The sequence below is a fragment of the Fundulus heteroclitus genome, chromosome 4, assembly GCF_011125445.2.
Source record: "Fundulus heteroclitus isolate FHET01 chromosome 4, MU-UCD_Fhet_4.1, whole genome shotgun sequence".
Classification (NCBI taxonomy): domain Eukaryota; kingdom Metazoa; phylum Chordata; class Actinopteri; order Cyprinodontiformes; family Fundulidae; genus Fundulus; species Fundulus heteroclitus.
Window position 1 is genome coordinate 11,549,752 of NC_046364.1, and position 9,016 is coordinate 11,558,767.

The 9,016-nt window shown below is 41.7% G+C and overlaps 1 pseudogene; it reads right to left on the reverse strand.

Annotated features, from left to right (window-relative positions):
* Window positions 1-78: 78 nt before the first annotated feature.
* LOC118562829 lies at window positions 79-8,434 on the reverse strand (annotated as a pseudogene).
* Window positions 8,435-9,016: the final 582 nt, after the last annotated feature.

Genomic DNA, 9,016 nt, shown 5'->3' on the forward strand with positions numbered 1-9,016 from the left:
TAAATGCTTTTGCAAGACATTGCTTATGATTCTCCATCACCTACCATACTGACTTGACATGGTCTTGTGTTTTAACGCTTAATCAGAGACCCCACTCCTGTTTCTGGTTATGCAGTTCTCAGTCAACCTTTCAAAGAAAAACCAAAGCACAACCATGTTAGTACTGCTGCACATTTTGCCCAAATGACCAAACCCGACCGTTTGTTCATCTAAGGAAATCTATCAACATTTCCTCTAAGACTTACCAAGGTCCTCCAGCCGATGGGCTGTTCCTGATGATGTTAGAGAGGGCACAGGCCCCTGTACTTTCTACACACATTGCCTACAAGGCTGCCAGAGTATGCATGTACATGTTAGTTGCATTACTGTTTTCATGTGAGAAAAAGACAAAAAGGAAGTAGAAATATGATGCACTTCTGAAATATTTTAACCAACAAAAAAAACTGTTGTGATTCATACACCTTCAAACATAAGCAGCGCTCTTTGGTATTATTTCACACTGTCAGAAATTACACAGCATTTGCAAATGTTTAAAGCCAATTTACCTGAGCCAAACAATGGATTTGCTGTTTTGTAAAGCTTTTGCAAGGGCCTCTGCTCCTTCATCATCCCAATCCTGTTACCCCATAGCCTTAGACACAAAGAAACGTAGAGACAACATGTAATAACTGTCAATACCTGCAAAAACACAATGCATAAAACTTTGCACAAACATTTTTACCCTAAATACTGCAATGAATTATTGCATTTCAGCCCCTCTGCCAGCTGCTTTGCTCCTTCTGCTGTAATGTTGTTGTTACCACCCAGCCTGAAAGACAAACAATACTGCAATGCCATCATGCTGTTACACTACACAGGCATTGTGAATACTGTAAATGTAATCTCTACAGTGGTGTCATGTTTGATGATGGTGTGTCCTGACCTTAACGACAAGAAATTTTGTCTGGTCTTCAGCAGGTATGAAAAATGCTGCGTGCAGGCGTCAGTTAGCCTGTTGTTGAAGAGGCTGGACAGAATAACCAACGAGATTATACAAACTGACAACATTTCACCTGCAGGTTTATATATACCTTGAAATCAGAATCAAAGTGCGGATTATAAGTTAATTAGCTTAGTTAATTTTTTGTACTATGCTTACGCAATTTTCTGGAAGCTGTCGAGGTGGATGACTTTGTCAATCAGTTTGCGGATGCCCTCATCTGTAATGTTATTATTTCTGAGGCTGAAAAATAAACAACATGCATCTCTGTTAACTACGAAAGCTTACATTACATTTTTATTGTGATAGATTAAACTCAAATAAACTTTAGTAAACTGATGGAATACTGTCATAAAGGAAAACTGATGCGATAACAGGAGAAAGTATGCAAAACAATCAGTTCAGTTTGGAAAATCAGTTTCTAATGCATGGTTAAGCTAGCAGCTAGTCAGAACGTGAGTAGTTACAGGGCAATTTTAGCCACCTGAAACCACTAAAAGTCCAAAAAATAATAGTTTCATCAGCCAATCCAAGGTCAATATTTTTTTAAAGTTTTACAATGATGTAATTTCACATCAAACAGGTTCTAAAGTGAGGATAGGTTGTGCCATGCCATGGTCTGTTGCAACATGTTGCATGTGATGCTTATTTGGCAAACCAACTCCACGTAACCACAAGCCAAAACACAAGTGCTTCTTTATGGATCATTTCATATTCATTATATTTGCCATTCATATCATATAATGTGATTTGATAAGAGCATGGGGCGGTTTTCGCAAGTATGAACTTCAGTGTCAAAAAGGTGTGGCCTCCAACTCTGTAGCATTCCACCAAGCAGTATGGAGACGGTACGTGTAAATTGACTGAACTTTAAACACTTTAAAATGCACCCAAGAAATATAACCAACCCCCTCCCCCCTCAAGAATGACGTGAAAAATGCTTAAAAAGCTGAAATTGTTTTGACCTTTATCTAAACCAGTAAAGATACTGACTAAACAGTCAAACTCAATAATCAAACAGTAAAACCCATTAAGTTCAGAAGCATTCAGTCATTGGACTTACTACAGAGAGTTACAAATGTGCATGCAGGGAAGAAGCTGCTCCACTCCAACGTCACCTACAGAGTTGTTGTCCAGCTGGAGGCCTACAGGGCTCTTTAGGTGTTGGAGCACGTAAGCGAGCGCGGTGCACTCCACGGGGCCGATGTTACAGTATGTAAGTTTCAAGTGGCCAACCTCCAACTTACTCATGGCATCTTTAGCTATCCTGCTCTCCTGCATCTCATAGATGCACTTGATGAGCCACACAAATTCCGGCATTGCATGCATACTCTTCTTTTCTCCCTCCCTGCACAGGTTGAGGGATTGACCTGAAATGTTGCTGCATGCCTTTAGAAAGATATCGGGCTACTTGTTTGGCCTTCTTCTCACCCCAAAACACTGGAGCTGCAGTGGAGCCATAGCTTTTGATAGCGCTGGGACAGTAGTCCAGACACAAAGGTGGCTGTAATTTGCAGATTTGTTTTTCTCCTGTGGTAGGATGCTCCTCCGAAATCTGCTGTGTATTACTTGAAGACAGACAGCCTCTGAAGCATGCATTGTTGAGACTCTCTTCTTCGTTTCCTGCGGCTCAAAGAGCTTAAGGATAGCTGGGCGACCAGCGTTACTTGACAAAATGACAGACATAGCAGCAAAGAAGCATTGCATTGTGATGTGAAGGAATTCATAGCATATACTGTGAGCCAGGGACATGTCTTGCTCTGAATGAGAAAGCCAATGCAGATATCTGATTCAGTTACACCGCATGTCTCCAGGTCTGTAACTGAAAAGATATAATTAGAGTTTGATATTCCCTCAAAGGCAAGCTTCCCAAGATGCAAGACTGTCTCGAGGTTCTGCTGCAGCCAGCTTACCCCTATGCCACTCTTAAGGTGTTGTGGTGCTGGAAGAAGTGTTGTAAGATCACCAGGTAAACGTCAGTGACTGTTTGCGGGCTTCCTTCTCCACATCCAAGCAGCTCCTTGTGGCACTGTGAGACTATCCAGCAGAGAACTGGACTGTGGCACAGTCCAAGTAAAGCTGTGTCTGCGTGTAGCGACTCTAAGACCTTAGCAGCCTCATTTGGATCACTGTGATGTTTTCTCACAAAGCAGTCAATGCCAGATGGGGAAAAGCCTTTCAGATGCACCTCTTTGGACAAGTGCTTCTTCAAAGCAGGCCCCACTGCCTCTGGGCGACTGGTAACAATTTTCCGCACCCCTTTCATTAGAGAACCCTGGATTAAGTTAAACAATAGTACATGAACAGGTGCACGTTGGTTGGGGCAGCATATCCTATGTTCATCCGAAAAGCTCTGCTTGAGCTCATCCAACCATCGAAGGTGAGGAGGAAGATGGGGTGGTCCAAAATGAACTGGAAGATCTCCTCCTGCTCCCTGTCTGGCCAGCAGCAGTGCTGAAACAGAAGCTCTTGTACCGACAATCCCGTGCTCTGAGTTCAGATGGTGAGTGCAGCTGGACCTGAAGAACAGAAGGAGAAGTCCTGAACCGTCCCACGTCAGTCCTGCCTGGCTCACCGCAGTCCATGCTAGATCAGTGCCTGACAGCGCGTAGACAGACACCTGATCGATACACCTGCTACATATGATACAGATCTGCTCTCATTGAATGGAGAAAGATCACTACCCATTGCATTTCCCTCAGCCCTACCCTCCGCCCGCTCCGGATCCGGATACCAGCACTGTGTCCGCATCCTCATTCAACGTTCCGACAGGGCCACTATGTCCTCAAAGCCCATGGATTTGTTGATGTCACACTGCTGTTGGGTAGCTCCAGCTGGACCAGTGTAGATGTCATCTCGGCAGGCTGGTCAGTGTAGGTGATCATCTACTATACGTGCATGACACTGACTGACTGCATCCATAAGTACTGAGAAAGCGGGATTGCGCTGACACCGAGCTGCTCAGTTTCTTCTGGTACTTTACAAGCTCTGAATGAAAAGAAGGAGACACAGTAAACTCCAATATGAAACACAATAAACTCCACAATAAACTCCGATATGTCTTGTACTGCTGGTAAGAGTCAGTCATTATCAGCACTGACATTGACTGTACTGACAAAGGCTAAAAGGCCACTCAGCAAGAAAGAAGTAATAACTCCAACAGCTACATTAAAATGTTTGCTAATGCTCTTAGGAGCAATGGCCTTAATTCCCAGTGACATGTGGTCTGATCAAGTCTTTCTTCATTAATGATCATTTTTACACTAGGAGGAAAAAAGGGGGAAGCATGCGAGCCTGACAGTAACTTCCCAATAGTGTCTCAGAGGGCTGGACAATAATTCAATAACGATATGTATCGATCGATAGACGTATACTGATGATAGCAAAAAAAGGGTCTATAAAAAGTACAATAGAATAACAATTTCCCTTCCTTTTGCATTCTAACCATATAGGTTAATATTACAGTCATTACATCCTCCCAACCAATCACAAACGCAGACCCAGGAACGCTCCGTCACCAAGCTCCGCCACCAAGCTCCGCCCCCTTCAAGGATTTCAGAGAGCACACATTCTTTTTTTAGAACTTGCAGTTTTGGTAAAAAGTTTGTTGAATAATGGTTTGATTTTGAATTCAGTGTTTGTGTGTTCTGCGTCCAAAAATAGGTCTCTAAGCAACCGTATAAAATATTCAGGGCTGCGCTTATCAATATCGATCAATATTGATAAGTGCAAATCAATCATTTCTATTTTATTAATATACTTTTTTTTCTATATGGTCCAGCCCTAGTGTCTGGGCTGGCAGCATCATGTATTCTAGGAGGGTCTGGTGCATTTCACTAAATAGATGGCGTCAGGAGGAAAGAACATCCCGTGAAGCAACATATGAAGACATCAGCTAGGATGTTAAAAGCTTGGCCAAAATGAATCTTCTTAATGAACAATGACCGCAATCATACCACCAACTTAGCTACAAAGTTATTTAATGAATTCAAAATCAACCTTTTGGACTGTTTATAACAAAGCCCTGATCTCAAATTTATAGAATATTTGTGGGCAAACCCGACACAGTTATACCCGTTGAGTCAGGAGGACTGGGCCAGAGTTCCCTTTCTTTTTCTGGACTTTTATTAAAGGTGTCTTAAGTACATTTAAAATGATGATATTTCTTAGAAAAGACAAAAATATAAAAAAAATTATAGATTTTTTTTTTCTTCGAGTCACATCACATTTCATCTGGTTTCTGTGTTTGAGTATATTTGCCAGTGCATAAAGTTGTTCAGACTAGCTCCACTAATGTTTAACCTTGCATTACTTTATCTGCATGTTTGCTGGTGCCTTTTGAAAAAGATACAGGGCTGACACTTTCAGTACTTTAGGCAACACACCTTTAGTCAGGGTTGGCCTTCTCTGCTCCGGCGTCAACACACATTCCTGTTCTTGCTGAATGTACTGCAAGACAACTGATGCTGCCGACTCTCCTTTGGATCTGACATGATCAAGTAGCCGCCGTGCCTGTGACACACGCAGAATGTATGACAACAACAGAATCGTTCAAATCAAAGAAAGCTAAACATTTGGCAAAAAAGTTAGTCTCACAAGTGGCAAAACCCCAAATCTTTACAATTCAACAGACGACATCCTAAAACTGTGACGTGAAAACCACCTGCAAGTGCCAGTTCGACATTTAAAATCAAGCGGTATTTATTAATATCATAACAGCGGTATAACAGTAATAAGTATTTTATTTCAGCAACAGATTTAGATTAACAAAATCTAAATAAAAAAAGCATTGCTGCTTTTATCATTTATAGGTCAGACAAGAAAACTTCTAATTTTTGTGACTATTAGAATGAAAGACACTATCAAAAGCTATTTGTCCCGCAATAGATTTATTCCAGTTTTACTTTTTTGTAAATGTTAATACAAAACAAAAAACTGTTTTCAAAAAAATATGATTTTTTTTAGCAAATAAAAAAAGCTATCAATAACACTGCTTCTTGTAAAAAAGTAATACCTTGCAACCTATTAACAATTGCCAACAGCGTTTGTAATGAGCCTTTTGCATGGGGCTGCTGGATTTTTGACCCACAGGATTTTCTGGGTCATATTGCTGGATTTCCTAGAATGTGAAGCCTGTTTAAGGTCATGCTATACTATTTCAGTCAGATTTAAGTACAGATTTTGATTAGGCAACTCTTAAATTCTGGTATTCTACAGTTATTCTTCTCCAAATTACAAAAGAGAACGGGGTCGACTTGAGGACAATCAGCCAAGTCACACATCCGCCCTCATCAAGGGCGCTGCGGTGGAGCGAGTCAGCAGCATCAAATTCCTGGGGGTGCAGATCGTAAACGCTTTGACCTGGTCCCTCCACACGTCTGTTGTTGTGAAGACAGCACAGCAGTGTCTGCACTTTCTGAGCAAACCTCACTTCTCCCATCCTCACGATTTTCTACAGCGGGACATCAGAGAGTGTCCTGATCAGCTGCATAGCTGTCTGTCTTGTTGCAATACACCCTGCTGCAACATATACTGGCACTATTCATATTGTCTTACACAATAACTTTTCTGTACATATAAAAAGTCTTTTTTTTTCGTTTGCTGCTATATTCCTGACAAAAGTCACTGTATTTTTTATTAATTTCTGTTTCTGTTATGTACTATCGTCATCATCACATGGTCTGTTCATTGATGCAAAACATCCTGCTGCCACATATACTTGCATCACTCATTCGGTCTTGGTCTTACTCACATAACTTTTCTGTGACATATAAAATGTCTTTCTTTGGTTTGATGCCACATCGTTGACAAATGACAATTCTTATATTCATAATGTCTCTCTTTTGTCTTTTGTTTTTACTCGGAGCCTTGAAACAAAATTCAGCTCAGACGTACATAGTGAATGTGAATAAAGTCAGAGGTTGTATTTCACAACTCAGGTAACTCATCTCATCTTTCTAAAAACTGATTAACCACAGTTGATTCATGATTAACAAGAGGGGGAATTCTTTTTTCCTTTAAAGGTAAAGTGAACATTTTTTTGTCAGCTTTGAAATCCTGGGGAGGAGATCATGTTAAATCTCTGGTTGTCCCACATGCCAATCACTGTGACGCACTCGTGTAACGCCGGTGTGCGTATGCGTTCCTTGCTAGTTTCCTCTTGTTGGCTATGCATGCGCCCTCCTAGTGTTCATGTAAACAGTTAGCTTTTGGTGTTAGCCGTTCATTGTGGCCCCGGTTGTCTCACCATATACTTTGAAAGTGGCGAGAGTCGCAAGAAGCAAACTGTCTTAGAAGTTTATGAGAAGAAGAGGAAGGCCTCAGATGAGGGAAATAAGACCGGAGTGTATTTGGGACATTTTTTTCAGCAGAAGAGCAGGTAGGGTTGTTTTGCACATGCTCAGTTATTGAAAAAGTAACATGGGAATTTCTTACCTACGTTTCGGGGGAAAATTGTCCACTATAGCTTTAATGAATTGAAAAGTGCTTTCCTAACTTACTCAGGTTATTTTTTGTTATTACAATTTGTTTGATGTGTGACAAAAAGCAAAAAAAAAGAAAAAGAAAAAAAAAACATTTTCAATGGACTGTAAATCTAACACATTAATATAAACTGTGCTCCGTTTTCTTACTCTACCTGCTGGGAGGGAGTGTGAATGGGCAGCTGCACTCCATCACAATCTGTGGAGGAAAAGTGACCTGATTCAACAAGAGCTCTCAAGACACCATCGATGCAGCCTTGGAGCTTGGAGATGAGGCTCGGCCTGCGAGTCAAGAGGGCCTCAGTGGACGTTCCCTGGGGTTTCACTCTGCCATCTGAACCCGAAGGGTTTTCTGAAGAGTAGAAAACAGCTCCCTGCACTTCTGGCAGACCTGTTTCGACAGCTCTGAAGAAGAGCTCACAGCTGTCCGTGCCCTTTGTGTAAAGTAGATCGAGCAGTTGCCTTGCGTTGCTGTACAGGGTCCTCCCTGGTACCAGTACGTTCTGGTAGTCCTCCCATCCGAGCTCCCCTTGTGCGAGCAGCATATCCGCGACTCGTTCAAGGTGCTCGGCCGACCCGCTGCTGCAGAGGGCGTTGAGAATTTCAGCGCGTCGCCTCACCAAAACCTCCTGGGCAAGCATGCTTCTCTGACTTTAGCTCCCATGCCCCTGGTAGACAGCTCGTACTTCTTCTGCCTCAAGAGTCACATCCTGTCGCAGCAAAGAAAAACGCGCTTTCATCCACACCGAGAACGTTACCTCAAAGATTAAGCTCTCTAGCAAACAACGCTCACATACAACAGTTAGCTGTTTGTTTGGGGTTTTATTTTGAGACATACACTGACAACATCCCATTCTATTCTATCATACAAATATGCACAACTTATGACAAATAATAAACAGAATTTTACTTTTAACACATTCAATACATAGCAACGCCAGTAAAAAAAGAAGCAGTACTCACTGTGAGCTTTCCAACAAGCAAACTGTCTTTCCTCCATCTGTTATTTAGGCAGATATGCTTGAAAGCTGCAGACCTGCCCCTTCCTCATTCCACATCTGAAAGTGAAACTCACAGTGTTGCCATGTTCTCTCAAGTAAACGAAAGCAACCATTGGCTGCCAATGAAACACATCATCTGAAAAAAAAAATCCCTTAAAACACCAGCAGGAGTGATCAGAAAGGCAACACGCTGAGGTCACATATCACTTAATAATTAGAGGAAGTTACATTTAGTTGGCCAATTGGTAAACCCCTTTGTGTATTGTTGTGTGGGGACATGTCCACATCCTCTTGCTGAGCATCGCTACACGAATACAGCAAAGAGGAAAAGAGGAATAGACAAAACGCTGGAAATACATTAGAGGGTTTCTCCAAAAAGAATCAGCAGGCTTATACTGAAAGCCTGAGCTCCACGCTGGTTGTAGTTTAGTGCTGGAGCCACATGATGGAAGTGTTGCATAAAAAAGACAAACAACGTTACGCTCAGAAAAACTGCCATCTTTCATTCTTGATTCCTCTTTTTTTGTCCAATTTCTTTATTCCTTCTTTCAGTC